This window comes from Jaculus jaculus, chromosome 12 (genome assembly GCF_020740685.1).
Source record: "Jaculus jaculus isolate mJacJac1 chromosome 12, mJacJac1.mat.Y.cur, whole genome shotgun sequence".
NCBI lineage: Eukaryota > Metazoa > Chordata > Mammalia > Rodentia > Dipodidae > Jaculus > Jaculus jaculus.
The window spans coordinates 7,401,647-7,424,884 of record NC_059113.1 but is presented as its reverse complement, the minus strand read 5'-3'; the positions used below and the strand labels follow the sequence as shown (position 1 = coordinate 7,424,884).

The following is a 23,238-nucleotide window of genomic DNA, read 5'->3' as shown; positions in this document are numbered from 1 at the left end:
ATTATTGTTTTATGTAGGGCACTTGGCACTCTGACACACCAGTCCTCACACATTCAAACAGAATAGCATTTCAATGTCCTGTTCAGGATTTAGGCTGCCTAAAAAATTTCTTTGTCATAAAGACAAAAGCCATCCTTGAATAGATTACACAAAAGTACCCATTAAACTTTAAAGCTTGAATCTTATTTTAATGTATAAATTCATTCAAAGAACATGAATATCTCAAATTTAGTAACTAACTTGCATACCCTTCCTGCCTTGTTTCTAATGAAATAATAGGTGCTTCTGGGAAAACCAGGGGTAGCAAAAGAGGAAATTCTGAAATCCATGGCTATTATTTCAGAAGAATTTTTGTACTTGTCAGATTTTGTTTTTGTTAATAATACTTGACCTATGGAATATTAGTCTTTCAAGCAAATAAAATACTCAGTATTCTACTGAAAACAATTACTTCTTCCTTCTTTTCCCTCTTCCTTTTCCCTCCTACATTTCCTTCCACAATTCCTTCCTTCTTTCCTATACTATTGATATAATCTGAGGCTTCACACATGCTTAGGCACGGGTTCTACCCACCGACCTGCATTTTAAAGCTGGTTCTCTTCTTCAAAACAAAGTTCATATGTGGACCAAATATTTGTTTATATCTCTGATAAACCCTGCATGGTTTTGCAACACATTGAATGGTGAAAGGATATCTAGTACTTCTCTTACCCCATGAGAGGTGTTATAGACATGTCTCGAAAGTTACCACGAAGCCAGATTCTCTTTTCCTGATACACAAGGACAGCTGGATAAGTCATAAAAAAGATACTACAGGCTACTTCAATGTCACCATTAAACAAGTTACTCACAAAGTATGGAATAACTTAACTGATCATTATGTATGAGACAGTTCGGTATGATGAAAAGGACATTTGTATACTTGACATTTATGTCAGGGAGAATGGCAAAATTGAGTGTGTGGTAAGGGTGGTAGAGCAGTAATTTCAAAGTACATCTCATCCTTAATGAAAGAATAATAAACTGAAATGTCATGAACTCAAAAAATTCCTTCCTTTTAAAAGTTTTAAAGAACACTTTTAACAACTAAAATAGTAGGAGATAATCATGTGAAGTTCGTTAAGATGACATTCAGAATAAATTCTTAGGAAGAAATAATTTTTAGAAAAAGTTTTTAGGTGTATTTAATCATTTAAACTTCTTTTGTATGCTGGTTTTGCGAGATAATCTTCATTTCATTCTTTTGTGCCATGATTGAAATTCAAAATATGGTAACAATTAGCAATTTAAAATTTCACAATATCTTATATATGGTGAAACAATTCCTTATTTTTCTTATCATGAACATTGCAGTGGAGTCTAATTCTAATTTGGCATTCCACTCCTGAGTTATAATACCAGAATGATGGTTAAAATAATAATAAACGGTGACAGCTGTGACTCACGTTTTCCTTGTCATATCCCCTTCTGCCATTTGCTCCCTCCTATGTGAGCTACCTGATCTCTTTAAACAGGTTGCATGATTGAACTAAGTGTGGATCACAGCCATTGAAAATGAGAGACATGCTGATGACGACAAACCAGGTGAGAAAGTGCGAACAGGCAGAACTCTTCATAGACACAAGTGACATCACCAAGCTACCTGTCTTTACACCAAGCCCCCTCCAGCCTCCATTCCTGACTAACTTACTGTGCTCCAACTTACTGCCCTCACTTCAGCCCGCACGTCATGCACCAACGTATACCCTGGCCCGAGTGCAAGTCCTGAGTCTCACTCTCTACAACGCTAATCACTAACATTGTTAAAATGAGATTCTGCCTTGTAGATAAATTAGCTTGCTACCACTTTACTGATCTAAATAAAAGACACAAGTTTCCTAAGCCAGAGTTAAGAAGATGCTATGGTATACAGCAAGCCAGAGTTAAGAAGATGCTATGGTATACAGCAAGCCAGAGTTAGAAGATGCTATTGTATCCAGCAAATGCTGTAGCCAGAGTATCAGTATCATGCTGTTGTTTCACAGCACAATCTCCTGCATACGACCGAGGGAAGAGAGAGCGTCTGTATACTGAATGCACTATGCAAACAGAGGAAACCCTACTTTACACTGAACACAAACTGATTACAATGGCCGCTAAAAATGCCTTTCTTTTACTGAATAGGGAGAGATGCTAGCTCTCTCTTTTCAGGCTCATCCCTATATAATCACTCTCTAAAAGATAGGATGGACCACAAACATCACTTGTTAGCAAGGTGTACAGCGATATAAGAGATTCAGTGAGAACTGTGTTCTGACATAATTCTATCCTTGCCCAATGCATTTCAGTTGTGAAGGACAGTGGAATGAAGAGCAGGTGAATGGTGGGAAGGAGACTCTAACACAGGTAGTTTACGAAAGGATGCCTGCCTTTCTATCCATGCTTACCAAAGGAAACATGGCAATCAGAAGAAGAATGTCTGTGCCCCCTACCAGCAGGCAGCAGAGCACTTGCCGTTTCTGAAAACCTTCATGTGTTTGTAGAGACCTCTCTCCTCTTCCCCCCACATCCTTCTGGCCAATGCTATTCTGGGAACAATTATCTCCTGGTCTCTTAGTTTTCTCTGTGACTTGGTTACCTACTGAATCTTCATAAGGTCTCAAGACAGTAATGCAAATCCAAGCTAGCCTAATTGGAGGACTTAGCAAGAGCACTTTTGAGCACAGTTCCTACACCTCTATTATCCTTGGATTTGGGATTTCATAGTTTATTGTTCAGGATTACTGTTGAAGTGTGCGTGCGTGCGCGCGTGTGTGCATGTGCGTGTGTGTGTTATGAGTAAATAATAAGAGAGAGAATATGAGGGAGACACAGAAAAGACTGACATATTTACCTTTAATGCTGCTCTTCATCTTTCACCTAAGATAAACCATAAACCCCATTACTTTATTGATTAAACAATGTATTATAGGGAAGAATCTTCAGTAAATCACTTTCAAATAACCTTGAAGATCTATTCTGGCTAGTTACTGAACATGATGCATCACTTTGGTTATTTTGTTTAATTGTCACAAACCCCCAAGGAGATGAACATATTTCTTATGGCTGGAAAAGATAATAAAATTTACATTGGAGGGCTGGAGAGTTGGCTCAGCAGTTAACGACACTTACTTGCAAAGGCAGCAAGGCCAAGTTCAATCCACAGAACATGTGTAAATCCACATGAACAAAGTTGTGCTTGGATCTGGCTTTCTTTGTAGTGGCAAGAGGCCCTGGAATGCCCATTCTCTCTTTCTCTCTCCCCACCTCTTTCAAATAAATGAATAAATGAAAATATATTTTAAAAGAATTCAGGCTGGAGAGATGGCTTAGTGGTTAAGGCACTTGCCTGCAAAGCCAAAGGATCCCAGTTTGATTCTCCAGGACCCACATAAGCCAGTTGCACAAGGTGGCACATGTGTCTGGAGTTCATTTATAGGGCTGTAGGTCATGCATGCCCATTCTGTCTGTTTTTCTCTGTCTGCCCCTTTCTAAAAATAAAAAATAAAAATAAAGAAATGATTAACTCTGGAGAAATCCATAGGTTTCGATGCACAATTTGCCATTTCATGTCATGTGACATAGACAAGGTATTTGCTTTGACTCTTAAATGTGCTGGGGTTTACAAACTGTAGGACACAGGATGTTCTTGGCTTTATCTGTGCTAAATGTAAATGAATATAAATTCCTTTAAATTTATTTCTCAATAAGTTAGCAGACATATTATCACAGTGTTTAATCAACTTTCCCATAGTCAGTGATAAGCGTTTTCCCTCCAGTGTTACAGTGGTTTTCAGATGTAATTCTGCCTCATAAGAGATATGGACTTTAAAAATGGGGATATGGAGTGTTTCCCTTTTAATTATGTCTATTTTCAATAATATATTTTAAGTTTTTCTGATCTCTACACCCAAGTGTCAAGGCACACCACTATGGAGTTATAAAATGTCATTTCTATTTATGTTCAATGTTTTAAAATTTTTTATTATTATGAAACAGAGATAACATAAAGTTCATCAGCTCAACTATTTTAAGCAGTTCGTTGGCATTATTACAACCACTACTTTCCTATATAATCTGAATTTTTCAAGTTCCTTTGTGTTCTTTAGAATATCTCCAGTCAACCTGTGAAATTACATATGCAACTTTAAAGAAATTTGAAAAATTCACAAGACTGCCTACCGCCCATTGTAGCTAATGACAGCTGATAATTGCTGGAGATGGGCAGGAATGTCCTTTAGTGGTGCAGCCACGGGTAGTTGTTCCATCCTCTCGTCAACAGTTTCCTACCCACGATCACGTAAACAGTCCTGGTTAAACTCAGTAGGTTAAAAAGAAAAAGAAAAGCCATGAAAGTAGAGAGAGATGAAGTAGGAAGAAGAAAGGTTTCAATGGGAGGGCAGGAGGATGCGGGGATCATTGAGGTTAGGTGGGATCAAAATGCATTGTACACATGTATGAAAGTGCCAAATGCATAATAAGTATATCTTTAAAATATAACAAATATATATTTCAAAAACATGATATATAATAAAAACACCTAATTGGTATTGTGTTTAGAAAGATTTCGTTAGTACACGGCCAAAAGTTTTAAGAGACCACTGGCAGGGAAGCATTTTAAACCTTTTAGCAAATCCAGCAGTTGAACTGTGTTCTTCAGTTGTATTCACACTGTATTTGGGCTGGCTGCAAACACTTAATGAAGTCAAACAGACATGGCAACCAATTGACCAGCACTACAAGGGAATAACTTTGGTACCTCTGGAAGATTAGGCTCTGTCACCTTGCCCAGGAAAGATGCGGACAAAGGACAAGGACGACAAGCTCTGCAACATCACTGCTGGTCAGCGGCACTAGTCCCCGCGTCCCATGTCAGAGGCCTCAGCTGCTCCAGTGGCAGAAGAAACAGGCCAACAGTGGCCTATGGAGAGGAGACTCTGTGCACGAACTGTCATTCACCAATTGTATGGAAGGATACAGCTCATGATGCAGCCCACACAGAATGCTCCATTCTAGCCTCTAAAGACCCCACGTCGAAAATGAGTATATTTCTCTCAAGGGGTGGAGGAGGCTAAGGCATTTGCTGACAGCTGTGGTACTATGTGCCGCAGTGGGGAGTGAACCCATAGCCTCATGTCTTCCTTACGTCGGTAGCTATCTTTCCCCTTCTGAACAGCCCAAGCAGTCATGGGTGATGAGGCGGCGGTCACAGCCTGAGATGTCCTGTGGCAAACCTGTAGGTAATGTGTGATCCAGACTTCACCGAGATTCACTACCGTCTTATGAAGCTTATGAGAAATATAAGCTGTAAGTGCTGTAAGACCAAAGATTCTGTGTTCGTGGATCTAATATGACTTCTTAGAAATCTGTATTTTAAGAAATTTTGTACATAATTCTTTCAGGAGACAGATGTGGACTGCTTTTTAGGTAAATATACAATGATATAAAATGTCATTTTAAAGCTGACAATAGTTACTTCACACTGTTTGCAATTTAAAAAAAATTAATTTATTTTATTTGCAAGCAGACAGAAACATAGAGAAGTGAGACAGAGAGAGAACGGGCATGCCAGGGCTTCTAGCCACTGCAAATGAACTCCAGATGCGTGCAGACACTTTGTGGATATGAGTTATGTGGGTCCTGGGGAATCACACCAGGGTCATTAGGCTTTGCAGGCAAGCGCCTTAACCATTGAGTGATATCTTCCGGCATTGGCAGTAATTTTTAAATGGCTAAAATTATAAAATCGGCATATAACAAATCAAAATATTTCCTGAGTATTATGAGAAGTAAGATGGGTGTGATGGCTCTTAGCTTTAACCCTAGCCCTCAAGAGGCTGAAGTCGGAGACCATGGTGATTTCAAAGCCAGCCTGAGCTACAGAGTGAGTCACAGGTCAGTCTGGACTAGAGAAAGTCCCTGCCTCAAAAAATAAATTAATATGAGAGAATTATAGAGTCATAAATGAACCATTTATTTTGTACAGTGATATAAATTAAATATGTTTATAAATCAAAATGAACCCTCAACTAATTATAATTAGGTTGATTCTTTCTCTTGCTCTTTTAGATTAAATAACTAGACCTCACTCAATTTATGAAGCTCTGACTATAGTAACTGCATGTCTCTGATTTGGAGAATAGTCAGTCCATAGATGTGGGACTCAGGGAGGGTAAGGGTGGCAGTCTTCCCTGAATGAGGGGATGGCCAGCCCCTTCATCTACGTGGCTGGCCCTTGTTAGGGTGAACAGTACCGTCGTTTCACACTGGTGCTAAGGAAGGCTTGGGCTTGGGGGCTGAGATGATGGGTCAAGAAGCATTCCACTCGGCGGGAAGGACATTTGCTCTTAAGCATCACAGCAGACCTGGGGCAAAGCAACGATGTAGCTCCTCCTCTGGAGACATGTTGATCAATGGGCTCTTCGGAAAGTGTGCAATCTTCACTTTCAAGTTGTGCCTTTTCTGTTTTTCCCCTGATAACTGCTCTTGCCCAGCTCTCAGGAGTCAATAACAGCTACTAGGTGTTTGTCTGCTTGGTGGAAATAGGTGAAGGGCTCATCTCTTTCTTTGTGTCGAGACAGGATGATGAGGACTTCCTCCCAGCTGTGAGTCAGCAGATGATCTCCACCTGCATGTCTTTCCAGTCACCATGCTCCACTACCTCATTCTCCCTGTGACATTTTAATGCCATCTTTATGATCATTAATGTAGGCATTAGCTCTATGGGGATTCATGAGAAATTCTCATCTATTTCATTATTCCGAGGGAGCAATTGCACTGTACTAAGAGAAACAGATGGAAATAGTTTGGAATGGGAAGATCAGCTAGTAAAAATCCAGGACCAATGAAGTCAAGGTCAGGAGATTGTTCTCTATGGTAATCAGGGAGCAATTAACTGGGGAGAAAAAAAAAAATTCAGAGGCAGTGATTAAAATGAGACCTTGGCCAATGACCACTGTCATGAGGCCCAGGTGAGAGAAGGATGTTAAATCTGTCCTTTCACATTTATTAATCTAAATGATTAGTTAATTACTTTGGGTGCCTCTGACAGGCCCAGATAGGAAGTGACACACAGGTAGAGAAAAGACAAGGAGAAGTAACAGGAAAGGATGAAAGGTTCTCATTTCTATGTCTGTGACAGTATAAAGCTACAAGACATGTGGGATGGAACTAGTGAGGAAAAGGAAGCTGTCGAGGTTAGGAAGGCCTGTAATCATGCAGGATGGATCAGGGAACAGATCATACTGTGATGGGGCTGGCCACGACATCTGACAAACAGAAAGGCCTGTTTGTCAAAGGTCATAGATTCTGGTCCAGTTTCAAAGAGGCTTTTTTTGTGTGTGTGTCTGAAGATTACATAGGAACAGTGTTCAAAAATATGTGAACAGAAGGCAACATGATCTGTTTCTACAGTCATGCAGAGTACACATAGGCTTTAATGAAGAAGAAATGAAAAAAGGATACAATTGTTTGAATCCAGTGTTTAGTTCATCAGTGTACAGTACCAACCTTTCCTTCCTTAAAGATATTTTTCAATGTACTTCATGTGGTAAGATTTCAGTGTGAAGACTAGCTCCATGAAGTAGGAGCTGTGGATAATAACCAGTATTTTTCATTTTTATTTATTTATTTGAGAGCGACAGACACAGGGAGAAAGACAGATAGAGGTAGAGAGAGAATGGGCATGCCAGGGTTTCCAGCCACTGCAAACGAACTCCAGATGCGTGCGCCCCCTTGTGCATCTGGCTAACGTGGGACCTGGGGAACCAAGCCTTGAACCAGGGCCCTTAGGCTTCATAGGCAAGCGCTTAACCGCTAAGCCATCTCTCCAGCTCATAACCAGTATTTTTATCTGGTTTCACTACATTACTCTGTTCTACTTTGCAGTAGAAAACCCTAGACAGTGAAACATGTGTGATATAAACAGACATTGCATTTAAGATAGCCCAACACTTTAACCCAAAGAAAAAAAGACCTATTATAAGAAATATCTTTCTTTTCATGCTCACCTATTGCTATGTTAGGAGTAGTTTTAAGAGGCCTATTTAAGCAGAAGCTGCCTCTTAACAAACACAAAAACAAAGCACTCGTTTTAAACAATACCCTGAACTCTGGCTTTGGAAGGATCATTGGGAAAGGAAGAGTGAGGTGTTGCAGAACCTTGAATCAGAGAAGGCAGAATCAGAAATAAATTCTGAGATTTCTGTCTGACACCGAGCATTCACTTGTGGTTCTAAGCAACCATTTTACACGGGCCTCCTAATCTCACCAAGCCCGAGAGGGCTGCCTGCTGCTTTCCCTCTGAACCAGCCTCTCCCACCCTGGCCCCCAGTAAACAGGCGAGAAGAGGGGTATCGCCAGAATTCTGGACACCTAAATATTCCTGTCAGTCTAACACAAATGAACAGGGCAGATACAAAGAAACAGCATAGGAGAAAAATTATATAAATAAGGTTGAGATCCTTATTCCCATAGCTGATTCTAGTAAAGTGAATGTATTAAGAAGTGACACAGAATAACCAATATCTAAGTTGCTATTTTGTTAATTTTTATTTTATTTGAGAGAGAGAGACAGAATGGGCGCACCAGGGCCTTTAGCCACTGTAAACAAACTCTAGATACATGCACCGCTTTGTGCATCTGGCTTACATGGGTCCTGGGGAATAGAACCTGGGTCTTTTGGCTTTGCAGGCAGGAACCTTAACCACTAAGCCATTTTTCCAGCTCTATTTTCCAGCTCTATTCCAGTTGCTATTTTTTAAAAAGCAGATTTAATTACAATAACAATTACACATCAGTGGAACATGACCCACTATCTCTTTGACAGGGCAGCTCTAAATAATTTGTGGAAATCAGAAATGCTGCATGAACTTTTAAGAAGTACAGAAAGTACTAAAATCCACACTGCAACAGGCATTCTGTGGACCACACTTCATCTCTAACATTTGTAGAGAGACACTTTGGCTTTCACGGCAGCTTTGAGGAAGTGTACAGGGTAAGTCATCTTTGTTTTACTGAGAAGTACTTCAACTCTAATTGCTCCTTACAATAGCAATCTGAATTTTTGAAACTGGCCCATATTTTAAAATCAATTTCTATTTAATAAGCAAGTGTTGTAGCACTTTTCAAAGTGACAGTAGTTAAACTCAGCCCTTTAGCGCAGTAGCAGTGAGTGATTTATTATTGTGTAGGTTTATTTTCTAACATCAAGACAAGACTCCATGGACCCACTGAATTACTTTACTCAATATCTTCTTTGTTATTAACCCAAAGACAGTTTCCTAGAGGAAAGCCTCAGGGTGAACTTCTTCAAGCTTCATTTTTATTAAAAAGAAATAACAAAAGAGAGGCTATTTGGGAAGAAAAAATGGTTCCATAAAAAAAGGAATAGAGGAGGGGACAAGACAAAAAAAAAAAAAAAACAGGAGGGGATAATGATCAAAATAGATTATGTACATGTATGAAAATTATCAATTAAAATAAAATGGCTCCAAAATGTTAATGTTTATATTTTAGGTAGAGAATTATGAGTGTATACAGCCCACAAATGACATGGGTATTGATTGTGTGATGGGTTTGAATCACACGTCCCAATAAATGTGTTCTGAAGGCTTGGTCCCCAGGTGTTGGCAGACTGGGAGGTGGAGGCTCACTGGCGGAGATGTGTTGCTGGGAGCAGGCTCATGGGTGTTGTGGCCAGCTTCCTCTCTTCTACTGCTGGCCGCTTGCTGTGTCACAGGCAATGTCCAGCCTCTGCCCTTGCCATTCTTTCCCCTGCCATCAGGAAGCTTCACCTTGAGGCTGTAAGTCCAAATAAAAGCTTTCCTCCCATCAGCTGCTTTTGGTTGGAGCTTTCTGCCAGCAATGAGAAGTCAACTACAACATGTACATCACACACGAGGCATCGAAATCCAATATTTTCTATATAATATTCACCTTCTCAGATCTGTCTTGATAACACTGTGACAGCTATGTATTGAGATAAACCTGTCTTGTGGAGACAAGTGAGCCTTCATTAACAACTTCTCAAATATTTAATTTGCTTACTGGCAAACTTGGCAGAAATACAAAATTGGTTGGCAGATATTATGAAAAGGTCAAATGAATAAAAATGCCACAAATAATATCTTTAGGAAAGAAGTATTTCTAGAGTATTTTTCCTTGATTGTTATTTCTTTATGCCACAGTGAGTGGAGAGAAAAGTGGTCTATAATACATTTTTAATCCTAAAAGTGATAATTTTCCTGTTGAGTATGAATTCACATAGGTACATGAATGTGTGCATGTATATATCTGTGTCAATAAGGTATAATTTCATACCGAATTGGTAAAACTTAAAATATTAAAATTCAGTAAAACCAAAGATAAAACTGAATCAGAAAACTAGTGAATAGACTAAGGGTATAAAATTGGAAAAATGTAATACTCAAATTATTAAAAAGTGGATATTTTCTATACCTCTTTGCCTTTCCCATATAGAGCTGAAAATTTGCTTCTGAATTCTCAAGGGACCAAAGAAGAAAGTTAAAAAAAAAAAAAAAGCTATTCACCAAGTACAGTTTACATATCTTTAAAGTTGTAGCATTTTTTTGTAATAGTGATGAAAATTTTCATAACACTTAGTTCTGAACAGCATTGTCTGGCTTTCCGTTTCAAGGAACATGTAGTGGGGGCTTAAACACATTTCTCGAAAATACAAAGAAATGTCTAGGGTGTTTTATTGTATGTACATGTACGTGGTGCATGAATGTGTGTATGCATAAGTATATATGTGTGAGTGCATATGCACATATGTACGTGTGTGTGTGTGTGTGTGTGTGTGTGTGTGTGTATGCACGCCAGCAGGCAATCTTGGATGTTGTTCTTCAAGAATGCCATCTACCTCTTTTTGTTGTTGTTGTTGTTGTTGTTTTTGTTTTTTCAAGCTAGGGTCCCACTGTAGCCCAGGCAGAACTGGAATTCACTTTATAGTCTCAGGGTGGCCTTGAACTCATGGTGATCCTCCTACTTCTGCCTCCTGAGTGGTGGGATTAAAGGCATGCACCACCATGCCCAACTCATCTATTTTTTTTTTTGAGACAGACCTGTCATTGGTCTTGAGACCACCAATTAGGCTAGATACTGGGACCCACCTGTTTCTGCTTCCCCAACTCTTTGAAGTACAGGCCTGTCCCACCGCACTTACATCTTCCATGAGTGCTAGGATCATACTCAGGTCCTCCTGTTTTTCTTGGCAGAACTAAATCCCCAGCCCAGAATATTTCTTTTTAAAAAATTATATTCTTTCTCAGCCAGGCGTGGTGGCACATGCCTTTAATCCCAGCACTTGGGAGGCAGAGGTAGGAGGACCAATGTGAGCTCACGGCCACCCTGAGACTACATAGTGAATTCCAGGTCAGCCTGAGCTAGAGTAAGACCCTACCTCAGGGGAAAAAAAAGTTATTTCTTTTGCATGTATATGTGTGTTTATGGCACGAATGTATGTTCATGTGTGGGTGGGTGTACATGTGCGTGGGTATGGGTGTGTGAGCATGTATGTAGGCCAGAAGTTGATATTGGACATGTTACTCATTTTTCTCCCCATCTTTTTTTTTTGTTGAGAGAGAAAGAGAGGGAGAGAGAGGGAGAATGGGCATGCTAGGGTCTTCTACTCATTCTCCCTTTTCTGGCGTATCACATAGTTGAACCCAAGTATGTCATCATTTCAGGAAATGATATCAAGGGAAATGGGAAAGAATGAACCAAGGGTGTGAATAACAGAATAACCACTTATATCACTTTATATTACTATTATTAATTATACCACTATCATTTTATTACTATGTGATACAAACTCCCATAGCAATACAAATTTTAAGTTTCTTCATGTCTTTTTAGTGTAGAATATGCCATTATCCAGATGAACCACAGTTTATTTGTCCATTTGCCTACGGAAGGACATTTTGGTTGCTTCTAAGTTTTAGAAATCACTAGTAAAGCTGCTACAAACATCATTGTGGAGGTTTCTGTGTAAACAAAGGCTTTCTGCTCATGTAGGTGAATAACGGTAAGTTTGGTTTCTGGCAGGGCTAGCAGTTATGCATAGTTTTGCAATAAATTGTGCAGCCATCTTCCATAATGCCTATAAATATTGGCTTCTCACCAGCATTGGATGACAATTGCTGTTGTTCTCATTCTTGAATAGTTTGCTTTGAGGCATTTCCTTTTTCCTTGACTTTTTTTTTTTTTGAAGCATACTAATGTGGGTTGTTTTGAAACATGATAATAGATTAGCATACAATACTTTGCTCGAAGCTCTGCTTGTTACCTTGGCAATGTGGGCTACGGTGACTGGTACGCACATGCTACGCAGAAGTCAGCCAGGACACCTCCTGGAGGGAGCCCTCCGTCCTCACCATGGCGTATCAGCAGTGGGACTAGCTGGAGAACTGACGTGTGTTACTCCCCGGGCCAAAAATCAATGAAAGCACGAAAAACAGACAAAAATACTCCACTGACTCTAGCCTTTGATCTTGGGGATATTTTCAAAGCTGGGTGAACTTAATCAACTCCTTTTCAACTCTACATATCACTGAGGTAAAAGACACAAAATTCAGGGTCTACAGGAGTGCTATTGAGTAGGGAACCAACATATGATCTGCAACAATAAAGCCTTGTGCTGTCAATACCATGAGGAAAAGGAATATTTCATATCCTTTCAGGGAACCATAAAAAAAATTGTCTTTCACAAAGACTAGCTCTTAGGAAAGGAGGAAAGCACTCTCCCCTAAGAATTTGTACCTGTCGTCAGCCTGAGTCCACATTAGCAGGCTGCATCAAAATACTTCAAGTTGAGAATTTATTTTAAAGTGATCCCAAGCTGGCAGTGCCCCCAAGATACTAGAAGAAACAAATATAACTTTTTCTCTGATGGAAACTACTTTCAGGTTTCAAAACAATCCCCACAGGTAAAGTTCCAAGATATATAAATCCAGTAAGAATTGAAAATTCACCAGAAAGCAAGACATTAAGAGAACAACAATAAAAAAAAAAAGCTAAATAAACTGACAACTGAATGTGTCAAGTCAAGGCTGTGAGTTCTGATAATGTTAGATAAATTGTTATGCTCAAAGTGTTTAATAAAAATAATTGATGACATTTTGTACAGGAGTCAAAAATGGCTATCATAACTTGTGTGTGTGTGGCCTCCACAGGTTTTGTTTTTGTCTTTGAGGCAGGATCTTTCACCAGTCTGGAACTCACCAATTAGTCTCAATTGGCTGGCTAGAAAGCCCTAGGAACCCATCACTCTCTGCCTCTCTTGTTCTGGGAAGATAGATATGTGCCATCCTGCTTTTTTTAAAATATGGATTTTGGGGATCAAACTCAGGTCCTTAGGTAAAACACAGCTATCTCCCCAGACCACAACTAACGCATTATCAAGAAGGGGTGGGGAGTGGCTCCTTGGTTAAAGGCACTAGCTTGCAAAGTCTGATGGCTTGGGTTTAATTCCCTAGTCCCCACGTAAAGCAAGATGCAAAAAAATGGCACATGAGTCTGGAGTCCGTTTGAAGTGGCAAGAGGTCCCACAACACCCATTCTCATTGTTTCTCTCTCTCTCTCTCTCTCTCTCTCTCTCTCTCTCTCTCTCTCTCCTTACAAATAAGTAAATAAACAAAAATAGAGAGAATTCTACAATAAGTTAAGTAAAGGACCCCGTGGAATGAAGAAGTAAAATGACATAACACCATAGTGTCAATTGAAAACTCAGGTTATCAAATCAATAGTAAATTTGGTTGGTGTTCATGAAGTGATGAGCCGGGAAATAAAATGTAGCAGATTCTACATAGAAAACAGGTAACATTCAAACAGAGCCATTTAGAGCCTACCTGAATGATTAAGAATGTCTAACAAGTAGTTCACCACAAGAGAGAGAAAAGGAGGAAGGATATGTTTCACTCTCTCATTTCTTTTTGCCCTTCCATGTATGTGCTGTGGAATCATGGTTTCTGCAGTTACTTACATAGGTACTGAAGCCAGAGTGAGGAGAACTGGTATTTGCTAACTTTCCCACCAGTGGTCAGGCCCACCAGGGTCACAGAGCACAGTGTTTAATTTCAGCAAGAGGAGGGAGAATGCATTGGCTCCTGCCTGCAGAATCCAGCCTCCAGCACAGCTGTCTCTCATGTCCAGTGGGTTGCCTCTGCAGCCCGCTTGATCAGTGACCTTCCCGTCGTAGAAAGGTCTGCCTCCTTCACGGAGGAAACAGACATAAATGTGAGGCTTCTCACTTTCACACAGTGAAAACCTAGAGCACGCTGGCTAGTTCGTCTAGTTCAATTAGTGACTTCTAGGTTCAGCAAGAGTCCCTCTCTCAAAGAATAAAGTGAACCGTTGTTGAGCATCCCATCAGCCCTAATGTTGACCTTTTGTCTCCACACGTGCACACGCCTACTCATGCACATGTGCCTGTATACATGTGAGCCAACATACATATTAACACATACACACCACACATACATACAAGTGCAAAAATAAAAAAATAAACAGTGCTCACTTTGGTAGCACATGTACTAAAATTGGAAGGATACAGAGAAGATTAGCGTGGCCTCTGGGCAAGGATGACAGGCAAATTGGTGAAGCATTCCATATGTTTGCCCTGGTGTGCCCATTCTCTCTCTCTCTGCCTCGTTCTCTCTCTGTCTCTCTCAAATAAATAAATAAAACATAAATAAATAAATAGAAGTTACTTCATTGTGGTTAGTTTTGTGTGTAGCACAAAATAGTGATTTGTATGCATTTATTTATTCATACTTAAATTCAACTTTTGAAGTCCTAAAGATTTTCTAAGCTATCAGATCATTCATTGTAAATAAAAGCTGTTTTGCTTCTTAACTTTTAAAATTTTGTTTTGTTATCTTTATTTATTTATTTGAGAATGACAGACACAGAGAGTGAAAGAGGTAGAGAGAGAGAGAGAGAGAGAGAGAGAGAGAGAGAGAGAGAGAGAGAGAGAGAGAATGGGCTCACCAGGGCAATCCAGCCACTGCAAAGGAACTCCAGATGGATGCGCCCCCTTATGCATCTATAATCGTGGGTCCTGGGGAATGGAGCCTTGAACTGGGGTCCTTAGGCTTCACAGGTAAGCCTTTACCTGCTAAGCCATCTCTCCAGCCCAGCTTCCTAACTTTTGATTGTGATGGTTTTTATTTTCCCTGGTGTCCTGACCAGGCAATAAAGTCAGATGCTGAATTGAACATATGTGCTGTTCCTACATCTTAAGGAGTTCTGTCTTCACCACTCTCTGGAGTTCTAGACCTAGGTGTTTGCAGAGGCTCTGGATCAAGTTGGGGAAATCTACTTTTGGTTCTGAGTTTGCTGAGGGTGTTCTTTAAGTGATGAACAATTTTAAATTTTGGGAAGCGTGTTTTCCGAATCTATTGAGTTAATTATATGCTGTAATTTTACAGCTGCTCATGGATTACTGTGTGGACCCAGCCAAGCAGAAGTACTTAATTGTAACTCCAAAATACACCCAAATATTGGCTGCCTTTCCTTCGCTAATTTGTTCCTCTTGTCTCTTACTCATGATTCTTGTGAATGAATTGTCATGGGGAATTATGCTTCTTACAGATAACTGGGCCAGAACACCTTATATCTACTGAAGTACCCGTCAGTAGTTCAAATATTTGCGAAAGAGAACAGATGGCTTTACCATTGAGTTCTCCCAAATTTATAAAGAGCCAATTGTTTTGAGCTCCTCCAGACCCCTCCAGGGTAAGGAAGGAAAAGGAGTGTTACGTTTCATTTTATGGGGGAAGAACTCAAACTAGTATAATAAAGAGAGAAAAATTAAAGGAAGTTTAATTAATGACAAAGAACTGAAATTATAAACATATTAGCAGACTAAACCATCAAAATAGAATATGATAGTGAAATTACCCAGTTGTATCTCTCTGTCTCTCTCTGGTAGTGAATTAGATTTCATTTGAAAACATAATTTATGTATCTTACCATATCAACATATTTAAGGACGAATGATATGTTCATCATAAAATATGAAGGCAAATATTACTAAGCTTCATTGCCAATTCATGATGAAAAACTGCTTGTAAAACAGAAAGATTAGCCAATTTGGGTGGTGCATACTAGAAGTCTCAGCTACTTCAGAGGCTGAGGTAGGAAAACTGCAAATTGTAGACCAACTCGAGCTCTTTAGTAAGACCCTGTCTCAAAATAAAATTTTTTTAAATGATTGTGAAAAAAATACTGTGGATGTATCTCAATGGCGGAGGTCTTGAGAAAGAATAATATACAGAAGGCAAGGCAAGGGTTCAATCCCCAGAAATGATAAACAAACAAGCTCAGAAAACAAAAAGAGAACAAGGAAAATATATTTTCTAAATAGTTATTTATTTATTTATTTATTTATTTATTTATTTATTTATTTATTTGTGTGAGTGAGAAAAAGGCAGGGAAGAGTTTAGATAGATAGATAGATAGATAGATAGATAGATAGATAGATAGATAGAGTGGGAACCCAGAACGATAGCCATTGCAAACAAACTCCAGATATATGTGCCACCTTGTGCATCAGGCGGGCTGACATGGGTACTGAGGAATTGAATTTGTGTCCTTAGGCTTTGCAGGCAATCTCTCCATCGCCAATATAATTTTTAATTGTTGAAAGAACATACGCACATTCTTACATATGTGTAATGACTTTATCTCATACTGTATGGCATAATACTAAAACTATTTATTCCAGGATGAAGAAAAGACAAGGATTATGGTCATCAGCACCTCTGTACAGTACTATCTTGGAGTATGAACTATAAAATAAGGCAAGGAAAGAACAAAAATTGAGACAGCAAATGTTGGAGAGGAATGAGGTCAAATACCTTTTTTTTTTCTTTCAAAGGATGCAAGGTAATTTTTTTTTTCTAATTTTGAGACAGACTGTCATTGTATATCCCAGGCTGGCCTCGAATTGATGTAGGCCACCTTAGCCAGTAAAGATACAATTTATGCAATAAATTTCAAAAGAATATATAGGTAATTAATTAAAAATATTTTAACTATTCTGGATATAAAAATCAACATACTATATACACATAGTTTTAGTTTTGATCAAAATTATAAAGTTCTATATTGTATCTAATATCAAATGAACAGAAACATTTCATAGGACACTTTAAAAAGTTTGTTAAAAAATATTGAAAGAAGGGCTGGAGAGATGGCTTAGTGGTTAAGCGGTTGCCTGTGAAGCCTAAGGACCCTGGTTCAAGGCTTGATTCCCCAGGACCCACATTAGGTCTGGAGTTCTTTTCCAGTGGCAGGAGGCCCTGGTGCGCTCATTCTCTCTCACACACTTTCTCTCCCTCTTTTTGTCTGTCACTCTCGAATAAAATAAATAAATAAATATTAAAAGAGTAAACCAAATTTAAACAGGGAAATAAACTTAATATTCATGACTGAAAGTAATGTTAATGAAAGCTGTCACTCTTTCTCCAACTGATAATATGTTATATCTAACATTATTCTATAAAATAATTACAAGTGAAATGCTAGTGTAAGTTACTCAGATGATTGTATGGCACAGATTACAAAAATAAATGGGAAAAGAACCACCAAGGCCATCTGAAAGAAGCAAGACTTAGTGGGAGGGCTTGCCTGGCTAGCTAGAAAGAGTTTTTATTAAACAATAGCAATTAAAGTTATATAGAATTGGCATTCTGGGACCAAGAGACCCTGGGTGCAAATAGTTGGGTCTTAAATGTATGCACAATTTAAGAAACAATATATAATAGAAATTATATTTTATATTATGAGATTAAAAATTGACTTTTCTATAATTGGGGCTGCAAAATTTTCCAATCTATTTATAACAACATTCAATGATTTAAAAAAAATCAGTACAAAGTAGATTAGTGGTCCAAACTCAAAAGGAAAACTAAAACTGTCTAGTAGTTTCTCACAGCCCCAAACTATTCAAAACTAGATGCCTTTTTTTGTTGCCTTTAGTAGTGAAGTCACTCAATAACTGGTCACAATGGCAGTAGTTTACCTATGGTCTTTTACTTAGACCATTTGGACTAAGCAAATGCAAAGTCTTTAAGTACTAGGAAAAGCTTCCTCTTATTACTAGTTCCTTATACTAGAATTACTAGTGACTAACATACCTGGAATTGTTATATATAGCTTGAAAAATATGGAGGTAAACATGAAAACAAGTAATATACACATAAGTAGCATTATCCACTCATATAAACTAAAATAATTTAAAAATTTAATTATCTTTTATGTCTCATTTATATCTACTTAATGTTTCTTCTAAAGGATAAATTATTCATAATTTAAACTATGCTGACTACTTTACAAAGTATAATGCCATGGAAGGTATAGACTCCACTTATAATTTTTAAATTCTCAAATATGAATGGGAATTAGTAGATGATGATGAAGAGCAAAAATTGGAAGCTAAGTAAATTTTCCCCCAATGGAACATTCTTTCACTAATCCATGAAGTTTGAACTCAGCAGTCACATGACATTTTAGACATTAATAACATGAACAAATAGATCATTATCTTATACAAATATTTAATAGCATCTCCCCAAAGGCTCTGATAATCTACCTTAGATATATTCAGTATTAGTCTATAAGCCTGTTCTTCATTTGGCTAATAAATGATTAAAAGCATTTTAAGGTTAATGATCTCATGTTGTGATCAATCATTTTAAGCTACAATATGCCGGCAGGGCTTCTCATTTTGCTGAAAGCAAATGATTGCTTCATAATGATCACAAGAAACACATCTGTATGCTGGTTGAAAAGTTAATTAAAATCAGATTCCATCTGGTAGTCCAGTTGGGAATATTAGATTTAATCTACACTGAGCTGCAGTGAACTTCACATAATCAAAGGGTATAATTTGGGATGGGGGAGAAAGAGATGCAAGTTATGACAATATTGCATATGGTATATTGCCTTTTCCCTTTGAGATTTTCTTCTTTGGGCTGGAGAGATGGCTCAGCAATTAAGTCGGCAGAACTTACAAATCCAGGTTCAATTCCCCAGTACCCAGGTAAGCCAGATACACAAAGTGGCACATTCATCTGGAGTTTATTTGCAATGGCTAGAGGCCCTACCATGCCCATTCGCGCTCTCTCTCTCTCTCTCTCTCTCTCTCTCTCTCTCTCTCTCTGCAAATAAGTAAATAAAAATATATTTCTAAAAAGCTTTTCTTCTGGGGCTGGAGGAATGGCTTAGCAGTCAAGGCATTTGGCTGCAAAGCCAAAGGACCCAGGTTCAATTCCCCAGGACCCACGTTAGCCAGATGCACAAGGGGGTGCATGCATCTGGAGTTCATTTGCAGTGGCTAGAGACCCTGGTGTGCCCATTCTCTCTCTTTTTCCCTCTCTCTTTTCCTCTTTCTCTGTCAAATAAATAAATAAAAATAAAATATTTTTTTTTAAAGATTTTCTTCTTTGTTATAAAGCTAGAAAACTAGAAATACAGAACGTTCCTATGATGTTCTCAATATGAGCACATTTCTCATTATATGAGTTTTACTTAACTGTACATTTATTCTGTTTTCTGTCATCATCTGGTTTGAACACCTTTGGAAATTTCCAACTTCAGTTGCTTACTTTGTTCTGATATCATACATATTAAGTGCCCATTTCTATTATAAAATTAAAAAATACTACCACTAAAGTAGGAGAATATCATAACACAAATTTATTATCCTACTATCATGGATATCAGAAGCACAAAATAGGTCTTAATGGAAAATATCAGGGTACCAGCAAGATTTGTTTGTGGATGCCAGATGGGAGAATCCGTTTCTTTGTAAATTCCAGATTCTAGGCTACCTACATTTTCTGGGCCGTGATCCCTCCACCTTTCAACAATGGATGATCCTGATCTTTCTCTTGATACCCTTTCTCTGGTCCTGATACTTCTGTTTCTCTCTCATCACATAAGGACCCTTGTGATTATACTGAACCCTGGCAGATTATCCATGACAGTCTCCTTATTTTAAACCCAACTGATCAGCAATCTTAAACCTATCAGCCAGTTTAATTCTCTCTTGTCCCATAATAAACAATAGTTTGGGTTTGAGGGACTAGGTTGTAGATATATTTTGGGAGGCCATTATTCTGTCTCATTATTATTTCAACTAGTTTATTCTACTTCTTTTTAAAATATTTCTTTGGTTTTTGCTTTTTTTAATTTTATTTTTATTTATTTGAAAGAGAGAGTCCAAGAGAGGGAGAGAGAGAATGGGTGCATCAGGGCCTCCAGCCACTGCAAAAAAACTCCAAATACATGTGCCTCCTTGTGCATCTGGCTTACATGGGTTCTGGGGAATCGAACCGAGGTCCTTTGGCTTTGCAAGCAAATGCCTTAATGGCTAAACCATCTTTTCAGCCCTATTCTACTTTTATGCCTGAGTAGAGAGTAGCATTTTTACCTTCCTTTCAGAGAGATTGGAGAATTTTTTCCCTTTTTTTGTGTGTGTAACTGGTATCTGCCAGTTTTTCCCATGCTGACAACTGTTCCTAGCAACAGCATGATAAATATGATTGATGGTTTTCCCAAGCGATGAAGAAGGGAAGATAACGTTTGCATTGAAAGATGCTCCTTCTGGGTTTTGCTGCAATGTAGAATTGAATAGATAGAAAATGCTATTTCTCTGTATGAAAAAAGCAGAATTTTTTTTATTAAAATTAAGTCAGAAATTCACTGTGGTCTCATTTTATTATATACAATTCCAATTTTTTAAGTTTCTAATTTTGTTATTGGGTATTGGCCAATATTCTATTTTATAATTTTATTTTCCATCTTATATTTTTCTATGAAAAGTAGACGTGTTTTACATCAGATAGGCATATTTCCACCGAAATTAAGTAAATATGAAGTTACAGTTTCCTTCTTGAGATGGTACCTTCATAATTACTTACTCAACCTTAAGTGTAAGAGTCTACAGAAAACATCTAACAAAATGTGAGAACATGCTTCTGGCACTTGAAATACACACGAAAAGAGAACCATAAAGTATTATTATTAGAATAGTGACATTCACAAAGTTATCTGAACTTATGAAATAATATTTTTTGAATAATAAAAGACATGCACATTGCTAATGCTGATCAGAGGTTTAGCCTATCCCTCGGGTTTTGATCATATAAACAGAATCTTATACTATACATTAACAGGGGCTGGCGAGATGGCTTAGCAGTTAAGGCACGTGCCTGCGAAGCCTAAAGACCCAGGTTCAATTCTTCAGGTCCCATGTAAGCCAGAATCTCATGGTGGCACATTCATCTGGAGTTTGTTTACAGTGGCTAGGGGCCCTGGTATGCCTATTCTCACTCGTTCTCTCTCTCTCTCTCTCTCTGTTTGTAATAAATAAATAAATAAAAATAAAATATTTTTAAAACTATATATTATTAACATATAGAGGTTTGTTAAATTTGACAGACACAATTGAGGGCACTGGTTAATCAGCTGCTGCTGTTTTGGTGTTTGGGGCTAGCGTCTAGAGTATGCAAAGCAGGAAGTACAGAATGGAAGACGGATGTAGGTGGAGGGATAAAAGAGGGCGAATGGGGCTGGAGAGATGGCTTAGCCGTTAAGCGCTTGCCTGTGAAGCCTAAGGACCCCGGTTCGAGGCTCGGTTCCCCAGGTCCCACGTTAGCCAGATGCACAAGGGGGCGCACGCGTCTGGAGTTCGTTTGCAGAGGCTGGAAGCCCTGGCGTGCCCATTCTCTCTCTCTCCCTCTATCTGTCTTTCTCTCTGTGTCTGTTGCTCTCAAATAAATAAAATTAAAAAAAAAAAAAAGAGGGCGAATGTCAGCTCACAAGCATACGCATGATCCCAGGAACAGACTGGAACCCATGTCAGTCCTTCCTGTCTTTGACTTTGAACATAGCTGGGCCTTGAAGGTCAGGTCTTTATGTTGAGTCAAGGGGTTGGAGCAGTTCAAGGAGAATAGCAGGCAGGAAGGAGCGGCAGGGCAAACAGCGAACTGAGAAGAGGCCTGAGGTTGTACACGCCACCTCTGTTCTGCCGTCAACATCCGCGCCGTTCCTCCTGGCCCCCCGCACGCACTCTGCAGGCTGTGGAACGTGGGAAGGCCGTGCAGACCCTCTAAGCTGACATGTCACAGAGTCACCACACTGTCTGAGAAACTTTCTCCAGTTAGTCTCCAACCATCCAGTGAAAACTGGCACTTGCTATTCTTCCTTCCATCTCCACATTCAATTTGGTGTTCGATTTGTTAGTTTATTGAAATATACACCACAGAAACTTTTATTTCCTATGGTAATAAAGCATTATCTGTTGACAGTTTTAGGCCTCTCATTTTTCTTGCTAATTTTTCAGGCCTCTCATTTTCTTTTACACTCTATTGCCAGCTGTCATTGGCATCTAAAGGCAAAGACAAATTTGTTCAAGAAAGAAACACACATTTCTTATAATAGGAAACAAAGTGATAAAACTGAAATTAAGGCACCCCTTTTATAGAAATGTAAGACTGTTAATTAGCTAAATGAAGTGGAAAATCCTGATTCTCTTAAGTTTTAGGTTGGGATACATGTGTGTGGGGGGGATTGTGTGTGTGTGTGGGTGTGGGTGTGTGTATGTGCATGTGTCTAAATGTGCATATGTGTATGAAAGCCTATTTCTCTTGAATTTTATTTCTTCACACAGTCTTTATTACTTTTGATTACTAAGCCATAACCACTTATTTATTAGTTTATTTTACATTTGTATGTCCAGCCTGTACAATGTTAATACACAGGCATTTTGTGAATCCATCTGTCATAAAATCCCATTGTAAGCATTAGTGAAAAATATAACACCTACTTTGGTTTTTAAAAAGTAATTGTGAATGTGGTAATGTATGCAATCAAGAGGAAAATTATAGCAATTACCCAGATTGTCTATAGAAAGTACCTTTTCTTAATTGGATGTTTGTTAAAATCACAAAATTTGTTCTAATTTGCCTTCAAAATTGTCTTGGTTGCCTAACCCCCTTTTTATATAGAATACATTTAAGGATATTTTATATATATATATAGATAGATAGATAGATAGATAGATATACACACACATATATACACACATATATACACATGTATATATACATATATATATATGCATTTATATATAAATTTCAAATTCAATCTATATATAAAGTTTTTATATACCAGAATTGTTATTGAAAATTT

The 23,238-nt window shown here is 38.4% G+C and overlaps 1 protein-coding gene and 1 non-coding gene across 3 annotated transcripts in view; one reads left to right on the top strand and one right to left on the bottom strand.

Annotated features, from left to right (window-relative positions):
- The window catches only part of Marchf1 (membrane associated ring-CH-type finger 1), a 394,778-nt gene that overhangs the window by 182,456 nt on the left and 189,084 nt on the right, over nt 1-23,238 (bottom strand). The gene's annotated exons all lie outside the window — the stretch shown is intronic.
- LOC123453845 lies at nt 14,547-14,653 on the top strand. Its single transcript, XR_006633023.1, has one exon. It is a non-coding gene; the product is annotated as a U6 spliceosomal RNA (small nuclear RNA).